The 23470-nt window shown below is 33.0% G+C and overlaps 1 protein-coding gene across 5 annotated transcripts in view; it reads right to left on the reverse strand.

Moving 5' to 3' along the window:
- The window catches only part of LOC148279279 (uncharacterized), a 108251-nt gene extending 85367 nt beyond the window's left edge, over positions 1-22884 (reverse strand). For 2 of the 5 annotated variants that reach the window (XM_088230190.1, XM_088230189.1), the window contains exon 1: positions 22520-22830. The gene's annotated coding sequence lies outside the window, so the exon portion shown is untranslated. Of the gene's footprint in view, positions 1-22519 lie in introns of all 5 variants that reach the window. The other 3 variants (XM_088230192.1, XM_088230191.1, XM_088230193.1) reach the window with 3 other exon arrangements.
- Positions 22885-23470: the final 586 nt, after the last annotated feature.

A 23470-nucleotide genomic window follows, 5' to 3' on the forward strand; every position in this document is an offset into this window, starting at 1 on the left:
CACGGAAAACGGCCATTGGAGGTAAAATAAAATGATACCTATGTATTTGTCGGCTTTTTAAAACATAAACCAAAAATACATGAGATTACTCACTCGGGACTTAGAATTGTCATCGCGATTGTATTTGTTATTAATACAATAAAAATAAAACAATAACCGTAGATTCATTGATATAACGATGTGCGTAAACAAGCAAGTTGGGTCATCGGTGAAGGAAGCATTACTAATCATTTTCAAACACGACGAACGAATTGGCAATAACCGAGGGACATTAAGTAATATTTATTTATCTATGGAATATAGGTACTTATTATATAAAATTTTAAGCAATATTTAAGAAGTTTTTGGTAAAAAATACATTTAGAGACAGGAAAATTACAAGATTTTCATTAAACATCGTGTAAACAATCAAAAAAAAGAAGAAAACCTACAGGAATAAAAAATTAAAAATGTATGAAATAATATTCAACTGAACAATTATGAATGCAGGAATGCAGGTGATAAATACATAATATTTCAAATATCTGCCTTCTAATAATATACAAAATGATAAATCAAACCGCTCATACACCCGTGTGTGTAATATTCATATAAAGTGAATTTGAACAGGAATGTTGCGTCTCATAAAACGAAATAATAAGGACCAAAATGGACACCAAGTCATTGGAACAAAAGGCATAATAGTACTACACACGCGCGTTTCCAGAAACTATCTACCAGCCAGCGGGCCACATGGCGACGGTATCTACCTACTGTCTACAAAAGCTTCTCTTCGGACATCTATCTCCCTTTGTTAACCATGGAGTTGAAACAGTGTTTGATTTATTTAGTTTTTTATTGTTTACTTCTTGGCATGAACACTTGACCAATTTACTACTATACTCTATTTTTTATAAATTTATTGATATTGTTTTAACTTTGATGGAATTCCCCTCGTCCATGCGCTTTGTAGCTGCACGATGATTGGTTATCTAGCTTTCATGTATCAACTTTAAAATACCTAAATTTTGTAAACGGGGTCTAGAATTCCAATCGTCTATGCGCTTAGTAGCTGCAAGGCGTGTTGTAATCTTACTCCTCTTTATTATTCATATTATTATTATTTTTTAATACACTAAATTTATTTGTCAATTTTTAAAATGTGTAAATGGGGGCTAAATTTCTAACTGTCTATGCGCTCTGTAGCTGCAAGACGTCCTGTAATCTAGCTCCTATCTGTTATATAATTTAATTTTTGATTGATCTTAATTGAAAACGAGGAACAAGAATCCCAACCGTCCATGCGCTCTGTAGCTGCAAGACGTACTGGGATATTTATTAATTGTACAGCGCCCTTGAGGTGATTTTCACAAAAATGGCGCTTTATAAATTATCCAACTATATATATATATATATATATATAACGTAACTGATAATTCAGTATATTATATTGATTATGTGTACTTAATCCAACCAATTAAATTCCTAATGATATAAAGATGCCGCGGTGTTGAGAATAATACTACTTTAATGTTTTTAATAGTGCATATTTTTTTTAAACTTATAAATTTGATAAGATAGGTTGAAGAATCGTGTATTTTCCAAAGAAACTCAGGCTACGATGTTTTAAAAGAAGCGTATCGAATATGTCCGCCAATTTTAAGGAAAGTTTTTTCCCAAGCAGCAGAGAAATGTAAAGAAGAAAAAGTATAACTCGAAAGGAGTAAAGTTTTGTGGTGGATTACGGGACAGGGGTGTGGGGGATGAGGGGGATGTGCGGAGGGAGGCAGGGAGGAAGAAGTAGAGGGGGACTCCGCTAGCTTCTGGTACAAGTTTAAATGAATAAAGTTTTCGATTTGTATGTGCGAATATTATTATAGGGCGAGGAAGAAGGGTGGCGGTGGTTCGCGGGGCGCTTGGGCGGGAGAGGACGGAGGGGGAAGTAAAATTGAAGGCGCATACAGTTCTTACTTTAATACGTCTTATTATATTTATAAACCACTAATGGAAGGAGTGTCGGAGTGAGGAGCGTTAAATTATGGCGAGTAATAAGTGATTGGAAGCATTTTTAATTACTTCAATAATAAATCAGAATAAAGTGGGACCTTATATAAACTTATCAAAAGTTGGTTTTATTAAATAATGTTTATAGAAAGCGCTCGGTTTTTCGGATTCTGGATAGAAAATGCATCATACTTACTTTTATCAGAAGAAAGAAATTTGATAAAAACAATAGTTAACTTCAAAATTTCTCGCTTCAAAACATCTCAGTCTCTGATGGGACGTTAACTTATTTGTAAAAAAATCACTTAATGGTTAAATGCAGCATTTGCTCACATAAAATTTACATGTTCAAAATAATAACATGCATACTTAAAAAAAATGATCAGGCACATTTTGGTACAAAAAATACCAATTGGTTATTTAAAGTAGTAGTAGTAGAAGTAGTTTAAAAACAAAATACTGGTACTAAGTTTAAAAATCTTGAAACTCCATTAAAAAAAAATTCAAGTAAAAATTAAAACAAAAAAAAGGAAACGAGTTATTTTACGGCAACTTTAAGGTGATTCTAAACGAAAATATGAAACTTATTTTTCATGAATGGCGTTTTTATAATTTTTTATTGAAACATGCAATTTTTACGTTTATTTTCAATGGAAATTTTACAAAACTTGGTTTTCAAAAACTTAACACTATATTGATTGTAACAAATATCATAAAAATATAATTTAGGTCTTTTTCACAAAATTGTGTACAAAACAAAAAAAAAACATGTAAAATTTCCATTTCTCAATAAAAAAAATATAAAAGTACCATCTATGAATAACTAGTTTAATAACTAATGTAATTTTAAAAAAGTATTTGTAAGTGTCCTCGGCACGGGAAACCCCAGTGAGGTCACATTATTTTTATTATTAAATATAGTTTGTAAGCAAAAAATATGAATAAATAAACAAATATTTTCGTTTAGAATCACATTAAGACAAAGTACGGACCCCTAAAAAAAAGTTGATAATTTTTCCATAATTTATTTTTGATAACCACAGATTGGCATATAAAAAGTTCATCTTAACTTAAAAAAAACAAATATTTAAAAAAAAAATGTGCAGGTCTGGAGGCCCATTTTAGTGGTAAGTTACAATACATAATACCGCGGCTTCAGAAAAATAACTTTTTTTAGTTCACACCGGGAAAATTGACCCCGAAACCTTCCGTGCGTGAATCAATCGTTACCACCACGTGAGTTAGTGAGTTAGCCATCACACCTCGGAGGCAGTCAAAATACAAAATAAGACTCCAATATGATGTGACACTCGGAAATGACTCGCGCCCATTTGCTCCGACTCGTTAGAAAATCGGTATTGAATCCGATCACATAGGGCCAGTTGCATTAAAAAAAAGATAAGTTAAATATGTTACGTTTTTGTCAAAATGTGCAAAATAATATACTTTATTTGAGTTTTTCGCGCGAACTCTTTTGTCCGTTTTGACGAAAACGCAACAAATATTTAACTTTATTCAACGTAACTTTTTTTTGTGCAACTGGCCCTAAAGCGATTATAAAAATTCACAAAATGAATAAATACAGATGTTTAAATACAAGCCAGACGGTGCCAAACGGTACACAGCGTGTAAGTGATCAAGCCTGAACCAGCCAATGACGGAAATTTAATCCTAGGCTTTTATGTTTATTTCTCAAAAATGTTCTCCATCTATAGTGTAACATCTATAAATTAAAAAATGATTATGCAAACTCGGGTCTGCAATGTCTGCATCACGCAACTTTTTTTAACACTACGGATAAAAAATGTGCATTTCTTTAAAGCGCGTGTTATTGATTCATTTCTCGATGTTGGGCGGATCGTGTAAGTGATCCGGGGCGGGGCTGATACAAAATAAAATAAATTAAAACGCAGATAAATAAATCACCAAAGAGAATGATATAGTCTAACCAACCGTCGTTAAATTTGTCACGAGTCACGAGTCACGACCGAGGACAGGCCCGTAAAACTATACTGATTTATTAACGTGTAGCATTACTTCCTATTAACGTTAACAAAACTTTACTTTACGAGAACCTTTGTATTTACTTTCAAAACGGCACAAGATTAACAAACACTAAGAACAATAAAGATATGAATGAACACAGGAAGTGGTTAAACAATAACGATAATTCTTAAGTATTTTATGTACAGTTGGACAAATAACGTAACTACATTTTATTTAGTATGAGAATGCATTTGCCATTTAATACCCTCATTTTCTGCTGAAGTATCATAAGCGTAGTAAATTTATTAATTACAATTTTTATTTTTAATACGAAATATTTTTAATCTACAACAAATATGCAGCCTTATCCCTTTAACATGGAAATGTGGTGGTAATGTCAAGCTGAAGAGAGCGCTGGCCTCGTCTCTTCATGCCATTGGCCGGGAGTCGGGAGGAGTCGGAGGAACTGATGACTATTGAAGGAACACAAAAGATATATGTCAAAACATTTATCTGTTTATGTCTAAACGCTTGAAATATTATGTGTTGAAAAAAAAAATATTAAATTTGAAGATATTAAAAAACAAAAAGTAGGATGTAGGTATATTAAAAAATAAAAAAAACACCTTCGGGGTACTAACCCTAGTTAGATCGGCAATGATATAATTTGTTTTTTTAATAGATATAATGCGTGTATGTACTCTTAACCTGTATTCATCATCCAATGCCAGAAGAAAGAGCAATGTCTTTACTCAACCGTATCTCTTCGGATATTGACATATTTCATATTAGCGAAAAAAAGTTCAGAGAGGATAGCATTCTTTCTTTATAATTGCTGGGTATTTTTATTTTACCATTTTCGTATATTTAAATTTAGGTATTAATTTTTTCGTTTTATGTATGCATTGAAATATTTTGTAATGTACATACATAAACGTTTATAAAATAAATAAATTGAAATTGAAATCATCATTCCCTTTCCGCACCTAATTTTTTGTGACATGAAGGTAAGATGATCAGTCTTACGCTTCAGGTACCAGTCCAGGGACTATGAAATATTCTAGTGTGAAAACACCCCCGTAGACTGGCAGCTTTCTGCATAATTAAGTTCAAATGTAAGTTGATAATTTTTTTATTATCGTAAATACACAAGTTTATTTTATCAGTGTGGGTAAATGACATTTTTGTAACCTTAATGTCTCATATATTGCAGTTTAACTAACAGTTTAATGTAAGATAAGTGCGTATGTAATCTATAGAAGAATGAAGCTAGTCCGCTATTCGAAAATTATCAAGAAAATAAACTTATTGTAATGTAAATTGCCTAATTCTGGGCGCGTTTGTTATGCAAATTAGCTAAATGTCGCAAGCTGTTTGGAGAAACTCATAACTGATAACAAATGACCTTTTGAAAAATCTTTTATTATCATCATAGGGCATTGTATTAGTAAAATAAATGCAGCTTATCTCTATCATCTGTCGCAGGAAGTAAGGTAATCATTCGCACGCTTCAGTTGCCAGACCCTGGCCTCGATTACAATGGGAAGTTAACAGAGTTATCTTAAACAATGTTTTGAGTATGTCTAAATGTTTTTAGACATGTTTGAAAATGTCTGTTGATTAAACTAGCTGGTATAAGAAGAAGTATAAAGATTGAAAAATTGTTTTCAGGTGTTGCCTTGTAGGTGAATTGGTTCAACCGGATAAATCTCGCGTACATGATAAAGGTTTCAGCTCTTTTACTTTACAAAATTCAACAGATGAAAGAGTTGAGAAAATGTCGATGTTTACACATAGGCAGAGTGGTGAATGGTACACAGTGTCGAGTGGCCACCTTAACCAGCCAATGACAGGTCATAAGCCCAGTAAATACCTAGACTTCCATATTTCATTCTCAAAAATGTTTTCCCTCTCTGTTGCAACAATTTTAGAGTTATCTTCAATTGTCTATAAAGTAAAGTGGAACTTGTACGAAAATGTCTACACTTAAATGAAAAAATTAAGTATTTTCATCGGGTAACCTGTAATTGAACGTGTTTCGAAATATTTTATTTTAAATACGAAAAAAAAAAATTTACTTTATCATAAATTAAAGATAACTTTTTAAACTACTCATCGTAATACGGGTTCAAGGGCATTGAACTATTGCACTATAAAATTCCCTTATAAACAAATATATTCATTGTTGACCCTTCCAAGAATCGAACTTAGGTCCTCAAGCATGGTAGGCGAACATGCCAACCACTCACCTACACCACGAGGCGGACTTTTCTGCACTCGAATTCCTTTTGAAGGATTCTCGTGAGAAGCCATCGAATCTAGAACATTCGTCTAGGATTCTGATCCCTAACACTATGAGGCCAAGAACCCTGTGTTGAGTTGCACAATATTGAAGAATTATCATGCATATTATTAAGGGTATTGTTCTTATAGAACAAATCTTATGAACTTTTTCAAAGATGGTGAATGGTAATTAAACCTCTAGTATAATAAATTATTATATGAAACAGTGCTTTATGATTTTCTTGTTATGTTAATCCTCTAAAATATTTTATTGTTTAATTTGATTTTTACATTTATTTTAAAATTGTTTTAAACTTCTTTTGAATTTTAAGGTTTAATTTTTGTTTTTAAATCTCGGGTAAAAAGTATTGTATGCGTTAATGAAACCAAGTATGTTTTTATTAGATTTTTTTTAAAGAGCATTTTTGTAAAGGGCATTTTTGCCGTATATGTTAATAAAAAAATAAAATAGATAAATAAATACATTCTACAAATAAAAATTATTACATAAACGTAAATTTTAATAAACATCTGGACAACACGCCTAATATGAGTAGTACTATATACTCGTATAAATCTATACAATGTCTCGCCGCAGTCTCCTGCAACCATTGACGATATAAAATAACTACGAAATTATTATCGAGTATAATACAGATAGTTTTTTATTTCAATTCACAGTGCCTTGATACGTAAAATATTATGTATTTTACCAGGACATGGCACCTATCTATATTGTGCGCCCCTTTGTGAGGAGTGTGAAAAATGTCCAATTTTGATAGAATAAAAGAATGTCAACACTCAATGTATCAACAGATTTCGAAGAATTTAGAAAAAAAATTGAACCTCAATTATATAAAAAAACCAAATGGTGCCTTTATTGGTTGACAGTTTTGCTCTGTGCATTGTGGTGAGACAATGCAAAAAGTGAGCCGAACAAATAAATGCAAATCAAATCTATCACAAAATATACGCTATTCACCATTGTCGCTCAACCAGTAAAGATGAGAATCTCCAAAATGTGGACAAGAATCATGTCCGACCTTCACACGAGATGTGTGAAGAATCAAGATAAAAAAATAGGATTCAAAATTTAAATAATCTCGGAGCCTCAATAAACACTGTGTATTGCTAATTAAAATATGTAGACCAGGTAATTGCAAAATAACAAAGGCATTTTCTCGAAATTACCATTTTATTCTTACAAGCAAAACTTATAAAGTTTTGTGCGTTTACCCAGCTAAATATAGAATGTAGAAGTCCACATTGCAAACGATTTGGAAATTAAATGAAAATAAATATTAAATATTTGATTCTCCAATCATCCACGTTAAATTCTTAAAATCTTCTTTAAAGACCACAGCTGTCCGCGTCATTCCTCTAAATAAAACTACGACCGATCTTATTGTCGTATATGCGGCATCGGGTTAAACAATTCAGATTTTATATATAAAACTTGACGTAAATTGTCAAGATTTAGACAGATGTAATGTTAATCCATTATAAAGATGGTAATATATTTAAATATAAAAAATAAAATGGGGTTTTTAGGAAGCCTATAATTATGGACAAAAATACATCATTAGATTCAGTGTTCTGGCAAATCGAAACGAGAGTACGATTACAAATTCAATTACATAGTACTTGCATGCCGTAAGGCGATGCTCCCTCGATATGACAAACTACAACTTAGCTTTTGTTAAGTTACACGTTTATTCACGAATTTCGCTTGTCACGGGCGGTCTTTGCTTTTCAAAAATGCACGGTCTGACATGGTATTGCCATGTTTGAATTTTAACGTACCAAAAATATTATTTGGACCCGTGCTTAATTACGCGCTGCTTAAATGGGGCAGAATGAAATATAATCGTTACAATATACAAACATATGTCACCTAAAATAAAACTAAAAATAATAACTGAATATAAATACGGGACGTGGTTCTATTTCTTACATAAATTTAAATCATATTAATATATAGATAACCGAGTGCTGGGCGAGTTTTATGTTTAAGAGGGTAAGGTGCATAATATGTTTGGTATCGCATAGAATATTGCAGAAAGCAGCAAAGTGTAGATACCGAAACTATCTCTGTATATTAACTTGTTCAGGAAATACGATAACACTACAATAAGTTGCAGAAGATATTAATAATACCCATGTTTGATGTTTCCACTCTATTGTGCGTACATTTTACTATGGAAATGGCACAATTGATAAACAGACCGTAAAAGTGATTCTAAAACAGAACTATTAGTAGTGATACGGGGAATTATAAGGCATCATATTTCAAGTTTCTTAAGATATTATCGTCAAACCTTAATCCACGCCTGATAGTGCATATTTTATGTTATGTGACAACATTTACAATAACAATATAATGTGGAAGCCTCTTATTGGACTTTATGATATGTATTTATAATATAATTGAATCTTATAAATGTATAAATGTCTGTTGGCTTTCCAATGAAATAAAATTAAATAAATAAATAGGGCACTGCATTAGTAATTACGCTCCAGGTATTTCAGTCAGTATAACAAATATGTCTTGTAGACCCTCCAAGGAGTAGAACTCAGGACCGCAAGCATGGTAGGCAAACACCCCAAGCACTAAACTAAGAGGCGGATTTTTTTGCACAGCATTTTTTTCCCCAGGTTTTAACTTGAGAGTGGCCATCGAAACGAAAACACTCGTCCAGGGTTCTGGTTCCATTTCACACACATAACTGTATTCTTCATCCTTCCGGACACAGACAATAAGGCAGTTTATGCTCCATAAATCTTCATCCACCCAGCGACGCGGGTCGGCCACTGAGGATGCAGGAATAGAAACCATTAACCAATCATACTTGTAGTATAAAACCTTAGAGTAATAACCTAATATAGTCTGAGTATAAAACTTATAACGCAAAATGCACAAAAAATACATGCCCAGTGCTGATTTAAGAAGATAAATTATAGTAAATTAAAAAAATATATAAATATATTTATTTATGAGAATCTGTGATGGTGTTATGTCACTTTTCAACTATCGATTGTCCACCTCTGAGCTTTTTCTACCATCTCATGTAAATCTTGATTTTACTATCCCCAATCTTTAATTAAACCTAATAAAGGTAAAAAAAAAAATATCATCGAAGGTAACTTAATGCATTAAGATAAAATGAGAGTGGTATAATATTGAATATTGAATAAACCAAAATAAAAAAAACAAGAAAGAATTATGTTTTTTTTTTACTATTTCATTGTGAATTCTACCCGTGTTATTTTAGTTCTTTATGCGCCAATCTAACTAACTGATGAATTAATTGAAAAAAACTGGAGAAGGGTTGATGTAATTATACCAAAATGTAAACTATCGCCTTCTAAACAGTAGTCAGGCTCTTTATAGACCTGGGCTCGGAGAGTGAGAAATATTCACGGGGACGCGTCACAATAGATCTTCACGGGTCGCAGTGACGCCAGGAGCTTGCATAGCACTGACCCCCACCACTAAGAATAAGAAGTAATTATAATGCAATAGCCTTCATAATTAATTATGTACGTTTGAGATAGTTAATCATCAATCTGTAAAATACTTGAATCAAACCATTTTACTTACTCGTATGTTTAGAAACTAAAATCTCGTGTATTTAAATACAAAATATGTTTTATCGTGCCACGAGAGTGGTTCAGAATAGCACCCCCGGGGGAAGAAGAACTTCCTGGCTGAAGAACTTGCGGCAGTGGTATGCCAAAATATAGTTAAGTAATGTTAGCGATCATCATCGAAGACGCCCAATAGCGGACATGCACCCAGAGAGGAAGAAGCTAAAAAATCTTTAATATCTTCGTCATTCCGTAACCTTTTTTTTCCTTTGCTTTGTCGCGATTGACAATCCTAATAGCAACGATCGACCGGTTGGCCACCGCTGGTGTATAGTATCCGCATCTAATTAGTTAGGGAGCTATACGTATCTTTTCAATTCAATTAATTTATTTTAAATATAACATATACTTTACAAACATATATTTAATACGTACATATTAAAAAAAAGAAAAAAAAATACACGAAAGAGACTCATGTCAAAGTAGTAGGAGAATCCTGCTCCGAAAAACCCCTTCGGATACATCGAACAGATCAATATCCAGAGCGATGTTGTTGGACCGAAGTTATTCTAACGAAGTTAAGTAACCAAAATCAATTATCTTTATGGAAATGAGCATGTAGATACTTATTATTTATCACGTGAAAATAAATCAAACAGAAAAATATTAAATAAATAAATATGTTCAGCGCTAAAGCGATTTTTTTAATTATTAAAAAATTTACTTGAATTGTTTTTGGGATGTTTTTTTTTCTACATATTAGTCAAATAAAAAAAACGCGTATTAGTCAAATAAAATTGAGTACGATAAATTTGAAATATTTACCTCATTATCATAATTTCGCTATCCGTAATGGTGCATAGGGCGCAGCATTGGACAACCAACTTATCTCGATCATTGTTTGTAACATGAAGGTAAGATTATTAGTATTACGCTTCAGGTACCAGTCGAAGGACTATATAATAATGGGGGGTAAAAAAATTAATTATTTAATGTCAGCCGTGTCAGGAATCGAACCCGAGACCTCTTGTATGGAAGGCAAACGCGCTGACCATTATACCACGAGGCGGATAATATTTACATACTTATTAGATATTTTTACAGTTGACGAAATTCAATTTTAGGCTAGGAAAACGAAGTGCGTAATTCCCCGTACTAACATTGTTAGTACGATCTAGATATAATTTTACTATTTACTGAATTGATCTATTTTTTAAATTTGATACATTGATCTATGATTTTTAATTAGAAACTTCACTGGTCTGTCTTTAAACCTTATGTTTATTTAATCATTGTTGACTGCATGTTTCTGTAAAATAAATACATTTGAAAACGCGTCTCAAGGTATACTGACTTTGTAGCAAGTTATATTTCAACCAATTCACTAAGAAAATGTGAGTAACGAAATTTATTGATAATAAAATACAAGTTGATACTTAAATCCTCTGGTTTGACCAGTCGAGTGGGAAAGCGGGTGTTAACCTGTCGTTATTCCATAAATTTCAATTATGTACTATCCGAGTACTACTTAGGAGTTTCTCTCTTGACTAAAACAGATAACACCATTATAATGAAACAACTTCAATTCCACAATGATTGAAACGTTTTTATCGGGGAATTTATTCGAGTCAGTAATTAACTGAAAATGGCCATGAAAATAAAATATTTGGGGTACGTAATGCACAGCATTTAGGGTGCTTACAAAACTACCAAGGACGACCTCGTAAGAATTAAAAACATTAGGTTCACGTATTAGAGCTTGACATTGTCCTATAGTCCTATATACTAGTACCTTCAGGTGGATCGCCCATTTACAGTAGTCAACGTTTACTTTTATACACAAACTTTGTTATACATGTCTATCAAAAAGATTACCGTTATTTGTATCACAATAGGCCAAATTAAAAAAAATATTTTTTTTTAGCGGCCCCCATGGTAGAGGTGTAATATCTATGACGCTATCCTCACACACAAAGGGCTGCTAATTTAAGAAAAGCGCTATACAAAAAAGGAACATCATCCATCGGATCAAGTTAGTTTTGACACCAAGCTGCTTTCAGCCATCAGAACTCAGCATTTTTAAGGCTTGTCAGTAAGAGGATGAAAGGTATGAAAACTACACTAAATTAAGAAAAAAAATCTGAGTTTTTCATTGAAACTGATGGGAATCAATCCCGTGACGCCAGTTTCAATGTCAGCATACTGTTGGATTGAGAATCATTTCAAAATCAATACGCGGTTCGTTTATTACACAGGGTGTTCATTAAACCCTGTCACATCCAAAACCACGATGATAAGTATGAGCAAGAAGACATATTGGCACATTAAAATATTTTTTTAGAACAAATAAAATTTAAAAAATTAAAATATTTAAAAAAGCTAATTTATTTATTTTATTTTTTATTTATTTAATAGTTGCTTACTTCTGCATGGGAGAAACGAGGAGGGGGTAGGGGGGAGTTTGATACTGCGCCGCGCTCTTCTCACTTCTCCCGTGCAGAAATAAGCAACCATTTGATTTTTTAAATATTTTATTTAAAAAAAATCTTAGTTTTAAATATTATTTATAATGTGCCAATATGTTTTCTTGCCCATTTGGATCGTCGTGGTTTTGGATGTGACAGGGTTTAAAGAACCCCTGTGTAGTACAATATTATTAGAATCTTATTTTTCCTTGTCTTCAACGTAGTCACATTATGCCAATCCTTAGGATCGAAACTGACATTAAGCATTTTTGAAACTGTCCCCATTTATTAATAAACAATATTATTACATGTTTAATAAAACAAACAAACCATCACGCTGTTTCTCCGTAGGGGTAGGCAGAGTGGATAGAACGCCACATCACTCTGTCTTTACATACAGATCTCGCTTCCTCACGTACATTCATACATCTTCTCACGCACGCACGCCGATTATTCCTACTCTTGACATGTCCATTTCAAATATTTGATGGACTTGATCGTGCCGTGTCTTTCTCGGCCTTCCTCTTCTTATGCATCCATCAACATTAGCATAGTAGATCCTTTTAGCCGTTCGTTCGATGTCCATTCGCTCTGCATGTCGAAACCAACGCAGCACCCCTTTCTTGATTCTGTCGATGATGCATGTCTCAGCCTTACATAGTTCATGGATCTCGACATTTGTGCACCTATCATACATCGTTTTACCTCACATTCACCTCAAAGATATCGACAGCATTCAACTTACTTTCATAATTATTTTTCCAATTCCATACTTTGTTCCCACACATTAGGGATGGCACTAGAAATCCATTGTGAAAACTGTTAGTTTTGCAATTAAATACATTCTTAGATTACAATCTAATTATAAAATAATTTCCGTAATAAATAACAAGGAGAATTTTTGTGAAACGCGAGTTTTAATTCTACACTAATCATAGTGGTTATGTTATTTTTACGTAAGTACAATTAAAAGTAATATTATTATTACACGAGGTTATAAAACACCAAGTTTTCATTTTAGACATTATTATTGATATCAATTTCAACTGATACAAGTTATAAAAGAATTTAAAAAAACTTCTTACATAGAATAAAAACTCGTCCAACCTGTATTCCATTATAACATTGAGACCTGTTTTTTTATTGTAGCAACAACAATGTGATAAACGTAATAAAATTAAAATAAAAAAAAACATGCTCAGTTTAAAGGTAGCGAGGAATTTAATGACAGTTGAAATATTTCAAATAAAACGATTCTTTTAAAAAGCCTTAATTGAAACAATGACAGATAAATATAATGCAATTATTCATCATAATTATTTTCCTCTACGCATCCAGTGGTGCATAGGGCACTGCATTAGAATTCTAATTGCAGCGCATGTGGATGGTTTCTGTTACATCGAAGGTGAGGTGATCAATTTTACGTTACCAGTGCCAGTCCAGGGACAGTGAAAAATTGCACGTAAATACAAATATTTTACGTCGACCCTGCTAGGAATCGAATCTGAGACCTTAAGAATGGTAGGCGACAAGGCCAACCATCGCATTACGAGGCTAACTTACCTCCACTTGATTTCTTTTTTCAGGATTTTTATCTGAGTACCCTCGAGTCAAAAAGGGGAAAAAATCATGCAGGGTTCTGGTTCTATTTCACAAACAAATCTGTATTCTTCGTAGAAAAGTAATATAAAAATGAGATTATAATTCTGCTATATATGCTAATATAGCTATTTATTTAAGAGGTGACAGAAATATCGTTTAGATATGGGTGATTACTATAACCTGTATTCTTCACCCGTGACCGGCGGATTAGAAATACAGTTCTATGTATGAAATTGAAGCAGAATCTTGGACGAGTGTTTTTGACTCGATGGCTACCGTTAGGTAAAAATCCTAAAAAGGGAAATCGGGTGGAGATAAGTCCGCCTTGTAGTGTAGTGGTTTACGCGTTTGCCTATCATGCTTGAGGTCCCGGGTTCGATTCCTGGGAAGGTCGACGGTTTAACACTGCAATATTTCGTTGTTCCTGGACTAGAGCTTTAAGTACAGATAGGAAAGTGATGATGGCGATAATATAAACCATATCGATCGAGTAAAATATATATTATTGCTTAGAATCAAAATTAAACTGCTGGGGTAAATTAAATAGTTTATTGCAAGTAATTATACTGAGTAGTTTAATATAAAACACACGTCATTACAATATTTTAATAACATTAAAAGTGGCGAGACTAGGAGGGGTGTAATTAAACCCATAAAATAGTTATGGCCGCTGAAGTCGTAAATTAATTAAGTCGATTGCACGATGTTGCCGGTTGTTGTTACTACCACTTCTTGCCAGGAAACAATATCCACAACTTTAAAAAAAACATTCTATACAATATATTTTTATAATTTTTAATGTTATAGCTGTTACTTTCCAAAAAAAGGCTAGCTCTAGTGCTTGGAGAGTGATTTTCACAGTATTATAAGTTACATAATTTCAAATACACAAGAGATAATAATTAAAATTATACGAAATAAAAAGAAAATCTGAAAAGAATAATACAGTGACACTAATTAAAACAGAAAGTTGTTTTTACAAGGGTTCAAAAAATTTCTTTAAATTTACTTTTAACTGATATATATTTGTTTTAATAATTCTTAGTTTATTGAGGAGATTATTGTATTTTTTATTTTGTCTAACTTTAAACTGCTCTCCTGAAAAATTACCAATTCTGTAAATAGCACGTTTGTCTTCTAGACCATCGATATAAACTATATTATTATTATAATTTAGAATTTTGAAATATGGCACACATATACATATTTTTATGGGTGCTCTAATAATGACATTGTATTAATTATTTCATTTATAAATTGTTAAACACGTATGTCTCAAATAAATGTTTTTCCTAAATAATAATATTTTTTTACTGCCTTATATAAAATATAATTTTATAGCTTCGCCTTTTTTTCTGAATGGGAATCTGATTTTCACATTTCCTATGGTATTTTGACCATTTAAAGTTGGCTTCGATTATTTATTACACAAATATCGTGGTACTGTAAAAAAATATTTGCCTTCATTTAACATGAATAAAAATACTTAAGCTGAGGATGCAATAAATTATATCTTTTAGAGATGTGATGGGTACTTATTAAGAATGTGAGGTAAGATATGCTTCGTGCAAAATTCAACGAGGTTAGGTAAAAAAAGACCAAATGTCTACTTTAAAAAAAATACGATAAATATACATTTTTTTCATTTACAACACAGAGTTGCTTTTAAAATGTTATACATAATAAAACCAACAAACAAGCAGGTTTCAGTTATGCCTTTTAAAAAAAAGATATGTTTAAAAAGATGCAACACGAGTAATTCAAAAGTGTTCAATTTAATTGCTACAAAGTGTAAATTAATAACAGAATAAATAAATAACAAAATATTTAAAAAAAACACATATTCATCATCATTCCAATTTACGCACCCAGTGGTGTATATGGCAATGCATTGGTAAACTAAATGCAGTTTATTACGATTATCTGTTGTATGAAGGTAAGGTGATCAGTCTCACGTTTCAGGCGCAAGTTTAGAACGGTGAAATATTGCAGTCTAAACAACTCTCGAGGCATCCCGTGCACACTGCCAGGAATCGAAACCAAGACTTACGATAGTTAATATATTATGTAAATGTGTGTTTTTTATTTTAAAAGTAAAGCGCAAAGCGAATAACTTAATTTTATCGAATAAAAACATGTTATCTTTAGGATGCATTATTTTTAAATATAATACCAAGCATTTTGGTTCGTATGAGTGAAAATGAGGATGCAGTCATTTATATTGTTAATATTTTTTAGAATCAAAACATGAGTTTATTATTTATTGGGACAGGGCCGAGCGAACAACCCTTTTTTATGTTACGGAACTACCTTCACGGAGATTTTCTACCTGCCTCTAGTAACTTGCCCTGTGGCTCTAGCCAACCTGCCGAAGAAACAGGTCACAGCCTACAACACAACGTTGCCGAATAAAAAACACAATACAAGAGTATTATGTTCATACTAAATAAATTCAGAAAATTTAAACTAAAAGGAATCTGTACACAGCCTGATTTTTTAGTATGTACAGAGAACAAAATTATATTATTGCAATATTTGAGTTTGTCCAAATGTTCGTAGACAAAAGACTGGATTTCACCCCCTCGGGAGTCAAAAGTAAGTCAAAAGACTGTGAATGCCTAGACTTTCATATTCCCTTATTTAAGGTATTCTCCATCCCTGTTATAATTTGTTATATTATTGCATTCAGTATATCGACGGTAAAAAGGTACAAGTTACTAAGCTACATGTTATGTAACAACTTTACAGAAGAGCCAATTAAAGTTTTTTTGTAATTATTTCAATTAATAAAAAAAAGTTATAAATACCAATTATTTTGGCTTAATTCCTACACAATTTGAATGAAAATTTAAATTACGAGATTTTTTTATTAATTAAAAAAAAACTTTAATCAGCTATTTTATAAAGTTGCTAAATATTGCTTAGTAACATTTTCCTTTCCACCGTTTTCTAACATCAGAGGATTGCGGATCTACCTGGAAAATTATTCAGAGCAGGACCAAATAACCCCTGGATAAATGGTGTAGCTAACGCGCTACCGGCGTCGTGTTGTGGTTCCGCTGCAGTCACTAACGCACACGTCCCGATCCACTGGTTGTAAGGCAGCGGAGGCTAGGCGATCTTGTCTAACTCGTCAGGGCCGGAGATGTCCTCAGAAGGGCCTCTTATTTCAGGTTGAAGTTGCCGGTTCGCCGTGGTCAGGAATCCGTAGGGAGAGAAGTCCAAAATCCAAGTCCAGGGTGAAGCGAAGGTGTCAAGCGAAGTGAAGAAGAATCGAGTAGAAAGCCGGGTCGGGGAGAAGCGAGTAGAGATGAGTAAAAGCCAAACGTCAGAGAAGAAGTGTCATTTATTTTCATTTGTACACGTTATATACCGTTCGCGCTACGTGCCCCACCATTCACCCCGCCGAGCGGGTCTAGCCGTCGTATGCCGCGCGGAGAGAGAGAGAGCGATAGAGAAGGCCGCACGCCCGCTCCATCCGTCTCCCTCCCTCCACGTATATAGGCACTACCCCCTCCAGTTCTCACGGCATTCTTGCGGCGGCAACGCAGCGCGAAACGATGCACATTCAAAAATATACTTAAAACTAATTTGTAACTAAATGCCTATTCTAAATGTCTCGGTATGGAAAAGGCCACCCCCGAAAGTGACAAATACTAGTCTTTATTGGAGGGGCAGCTCATTTCTAACACATACCGAGATCCCTAAGTCTAAACATTCTAATATAGCGCAGGGGCGGTCCCTACAAGGGCCGCTTTCCGTTTGACGTCCGTAACAAATGGTCTTACTTTTTAAAATTGTTCTTTTGTTCCTTGTTTTATATAAAGACTGTATGATTTCATTAATAAATAAATCAATGCTTCAAAATCCCGCAGACAAACGGCCTTTATGAATGTGACACCCGGAACCGAAGAATATACGGCCTGAGAACGAGAAGGGTCGACTCCAACAGCCTACCTAGGCAATGAGTTGGAACAGTGCCAGAAAGAAGATGAACTAAGATTTAATGATTGGTTTTCCAGGGCTCTAGACGGATATTACCTGCACACATTTGAAGAATAATTAGAAATCATTTATATACTGTAACATTTTTTTTAATAGTGAGGTTTCTCGTAGTGAGCTACGGAATAATGGTTAAAAATAACACTCTGAAATCGAAGCGAGAATTTAATGTTAATTTCCCAAGTATCCATTGTCTTATATTTAAATTTATGCACCCTTATCTATGCAAATGATTATTGTAAAATAAGTTGTTTCGCTCATAAACATCGATAGAGCGCAATAAAGTCATTATTCAAACATATTTGCAATTTATGGCTGCATAGTAAAATAATTCCGCAAAGTTTTTAGAGGCAATAAAGGTAAACTAAAATTTAACGATTCATTACGCACTTAATTATTCAATAGCGTGAGAAATATAAAATCGCTACAATGAAGTAAGAAGTACGTATTTTACTTTTGGAATTGAATTGTCAGGTCATATATATGAATACGACAAGACGGTGAGCGAACGTGACGAGCAGGTTGCGTAACGTCCCGTTCGTGTCCGTTCGTACGATAAGTAGGTAGTATAAGATATTTATTATCTAGATTCGTGAACCGGCGTTCGTTTCGGCACTCGAATTTCGGGATAGAGAAATTCAACGAAGGTCACGGGCGAAGCGTTCGGCAATGTCGGCATGCGGCACACTGACCGCGACACGCGACACTCGTCCTTATTACGTCCGCGTTGCATCAAAAGGTGTCAGCTTTCGCGTGCGTATTTTTCGGTTCCCGCTCGGCGTGCCGTAGGTATGGCCGCCGTCGCCTGTCGCGTCGCGTGAACTGCGGATGCGGATGGGAGCTTTCGCGGGCTTTCTCGTTTCAGTGATAATGGCCGGAGATGACGGGAAGGGGCGCGCGCCACGTGGCCGGCCGCTCGGGTAGGCGGCCGGCCGGCATGCGGCGGTGCGTAGGCACCTAAACGGTACCTACTATGCAGTGGCGTGTTTATCCCACGGACACCTGTGACCTACGCCACACTACAATAATACAACCGAAAGTGATTTGATTTTATGCCGCGGTTTTGCATTCCATTCGCTGTAACGACCCTAAACCGCGAAAGCTTCGCGTTTCCGATAAACACTGTTTTTGAGAAACTTAATGTTAACAAATAATAATTATTTCTCGAAAGGACGACACATTCATACACATTAAATGACTTGAAATCATATTAGAGACCGACATATGAATAAAGAAAACAGACTTTATATTATTAGTGCACAATATATGCTATCGGACCGTACTGGAGTTTCCTGGGATTCGGATTTATTTTCCAATGCAAACTTCTTGATTTTATCAAGAGTTAACAGTTAGAACCTCTTCAGTACTTACCGCATACGCTAGAAAACCAAACATAAGTACATAATATTACAGAATTAGGTAAGTGTGTATTTAATTTATTTCGCATTGAAAAATGTACCTGCAAATGAAAAATATATACGAGTATCATGCTGAATTAAATTAGTTTATTATAAATAATCAATAGAATTGCGTACGGAAAACATTTTAGGCAACAAAAAAAAACTGAAATCAACCATTAATGTGTAAAACGCCTTTTCCGAAAGAATACAAAAAAACATATTAAGAATTTGTTGCATCTGTCACACCAAACATATATCATTACATTAATTCAGTCTTTTTTCCACTCTAATGGTGCATTACACACGCGTTGGTACACCAATCGCGGTGTATCTTATAAATTGTTACATGAAGGTAAAATGATCAGTCTAACACTTCAAGTCCCAGCCCAGCGATTATGAAATATAATAGTATTAAAACATCGGTTAAAATAAATATTTTATTAAAAATTAATTAATTTATTTAAAAACCCTTACGGATTACATTTATTTAACAAAATATATTTATTTTTAATGAAAATATTTTAAATACTTTTTTAAAGGTTGTCTTTTTTAAAGGAGTCTTTTATTTGGTTTTGTCTGGTAGTTAACTGTATAACTTCAGTCCCTAGATTATTAGTCTCGACTGTCCTTGTCTCGTTTTAGAATGTTGTATGTGATATTGTTCTGATATTCTCGTATTGTGTCCATGTTTACCACAATTTTTTCAAGATTTTCATGTCGAGTATGCCAAGAATCAAACTCGATGCCTCATCATGCATGGCAGGCAAATGCGCTGACCGGCTGACCACGTCGCGGACAAATGATCAAATGCGGCTAGAATAATTATGCACCTAAGTTTGATACTTGTCAGGAAAAACAATTACACGTACCTATTTGGAAAATGCCTAAATTTCGTTAGAAGCAAAGAAAAGGGGTAGACAGAGAAGATAGAACGCCACATGCGTCAATCGTGACATACACGTTCGTCGATGTCTGTTATATATAAATGTTGACTTATCTGATCATGCCGCGTCTTTCTTGGCCGTTCTCGTTTTACGTTATTTATTAATTTAATATATATACGATCTAAGCCAATTATAACAGTTACTCAAAAAAACATATATACAATAAACTGAACAAAAAGGACATAAAACGTGTTAAACGTCAAATATATATTTTTTTTATTATTTTGCACGCCTAGCGATATTATTTTTGGGCAATATTCACTAGATACTAAGCAGAAATATTCACCACTACAAGACCACGAAAATATAAAAAAAAAATATATAAAATGACAAAATAATGGACAGAAGTGAAATAAAATAAAGGAAAAAACACAAATCGCAGTGCTACAAAATTTTCATTAAAAAAAACTTAAACGAATAATTAATACAAAGGCTAAAAAAATATTGAAAATAAGTGTTAACATGTTTAAGAAATAATGTATGCACACAGAATATAAATTATGTAGTTTTATCAACTCGTACGAATGTAATGTAGGCAATAAGAGAAAAACTGCAACGGGAAAAGCCGGAAGAAGACAATTAATTTATGAGGCAATCGGTTTAATTAAAATATGCAACGGTTCTCGGTAAATGGTAGGTAATAATGATTAATAAAATTAGCACAAATCGCGTCGGTTTGTATTCAAAACGAATTAATAAAAAGAAAAGATATCATGAAGATAGTATCAGGCCAACCGTCACGCGATAAAGCGATGAAAGTAGGCAATGAATGAAAAACCATATTGTGTTCTACATTTCATCACTTTTTACAGCTTCAAACTCGTTATATTTCGAAAACCCAATTTGAAAATAAAAAGAATTGACACATCTTCATCTAATTTGAAAAAACACAAAAAATGTGGAAAGTTATCCGTCTCAATTAAGATTTCAGTCAGGTTTTGTAGAGAGAATTTACTTGAGCCGCACAATGTTCAATTTTTTATTTTAATTTTGTGGATATTACAATTTATTATTAAAAAGAACACAACTATTCAAAATTAAATTGATTAAACGAAGGAAGATTTTGCTAAACAAGAAAACTTTTTAATGATTTTTTGTTTCATTAAATTATGCTAATATTCACAGTTGCATTAAACAATATTAAGGACTATCTACTGTATATTTTAAAAGTATCTAAATACTTTTTTGACTCTGAATAATTATAGTCTTTAAATTCACATTAACAAAGAGCTTAAATGTCATAAAATTGGGACATAAGTATTGTATTAATCAGAATAAATACAATAATATAGCAAATAAAATTGCGTACAAATTGATTGGAGAAATTTATTATAAAACTCTTCTTTTCGTTAATTAATTCTTTACTATGGTGGCGGAAAAGAAGCTGTAATTAATTTATTCTAAATGTGAAGGTAAGATCATCAAACTTACGTTTTAAATTGACGTGATCCGCCCGGAGGTTGAACCAGCAAACTTAACGAATTTGTACGAACCAACGCGCTAACCACCAAACCGCGAGGTGGAGTAAAATAATTTACTTTGGGTTGTAATACGTTATTTAAGTATTTTAATTAATTTAATTTTAAAGTCACCAGATCATGCATTATACATACGCGTCTTTTTTAAGCATAATAATTTTGAAGGTATTAATAAAAAAAAACAAATCCCACGTTCCGAGTGGTAAATTAGAAAAATAATAACCGAAAGATAAAAAGTTTATTTTAAAACGCTTTTTGTGAGAAAGGTTTGGCTGTAATTGTTAACACCTGCTACGACTAACGACAGATGGCAGCGCTTGTACCGAGCTAGGAGCGACGAGCGACGGAGAACAGATTCAATTTTAGAACGAGACTATCTATGTAAAGTTGGACAAACTGAGATTTTCATTTTTCAGTTTTCACAAAGTTTCAAAATCATTTTCTTTCAGTTAGTAAAACTAGTTCTCAGCGACGCGATACTTAACCTCATTTGAATAAGATAGAAGAAATTTTGAATAATATTTTGAATTTTTAAAGTTTTCCATAAGTTTTGGATAACTTCATTAAAATATTTTTTGTTTTTGAATAGTAAAATTTTTGAATAGTAAAATTTTTGAATAGTAAAAAACTGAATTAATAAAAAGACAGTCGAAGTTTTTTTGAAAGAATCGCAGTCGACGCGACGTTGTGAATTGTTTTGTATTATCTACATAACCAAATTGTTATAAAGTTGACAGGAAGTTATCGGAACAATATTAAAAAATGACAGTAAAAATAATCTGACTTACTTAGAACATCCAATGGTAAAAACAATCCTTCGAATTGAATCCACACACCAAATTCACAAGGAACACCAGAAAACACTCAAAATATACAAATTTCGTAAAAATATTTGTATAAATTTGACATCACCAAATACAGGTTATGTTTCACAAACAGAACTTGACACGTAACAATGCTAACATTACAACATTCGTAACTTAACTTTAATTGATTGTTTACTTAATACACATTTTAGGCACTTGTGAATAAATCCAAGACACAGATTGACATAACCTAGAAACACGAGCAGCACGGCGAACGGCCGACGGACGACTGTGAAGTTGGTACGGGCGCAAGCGTCAACCTTGGTGCGCTGCCAACATTACACACAAAAAGATAAACTAGAATTTTGTTGGAGCCGCGTAATATGAAACGTGCGTTCAATATTTCGTTTGACATGTTTGCTTTTTACATTGATAGAAAGCTCATTACTCGCGATATCGTTTTACAAATAAATCGTTTTTATTACTACGAATGTCTTGTGTGAATGATAAAATTTATTGACAGTATATATAAAATATTATCTATGCAATTTATATCAAGTTTTGACAGTAAAAATATTACTTTTATATTTTACCTACTATTGATATTGTTAAATATTTTATGGCAGCGAAAAACCTACATATTAGTCAAAAGCACTACTAACATAATTAAACAAAAGTACGCTATACTTTATGTTCGATCCGGCATCGTCAACTTTATTATTTTTACTAGGAAAAACAAAAGAGATGATATAAACAATCGAATACATCCAGAGAAAGTTTTTCTCAAATATAATAGCACATTTTACACTAAAAGGATAAAATATTATACAAAAAAGTAAACCAAAAAAAAACTTTTAATATTTATTGACCAATTTGGAGTTCACTCAAAGATACATTATAAAAACCACCATTAAAACGTATGAAAGGATGGCC

The sequence above is a fragment of the Micrasema longulum genome, unplaced genomic scaffold (assembly GCF_059751315.1).
Source record: "Micrasema longulum isolate JH-2025_06_02 unplaced genomic scaffold, ASM5975131v1 h1tg000740l, whole genome shotgun sequence".
Lineage (NCBI taxonomy): Eukaryota > Metazoa > Arthropoda > Insecta > Trichoptera > Brachycentridae > Micrasema > Micrasema longulum.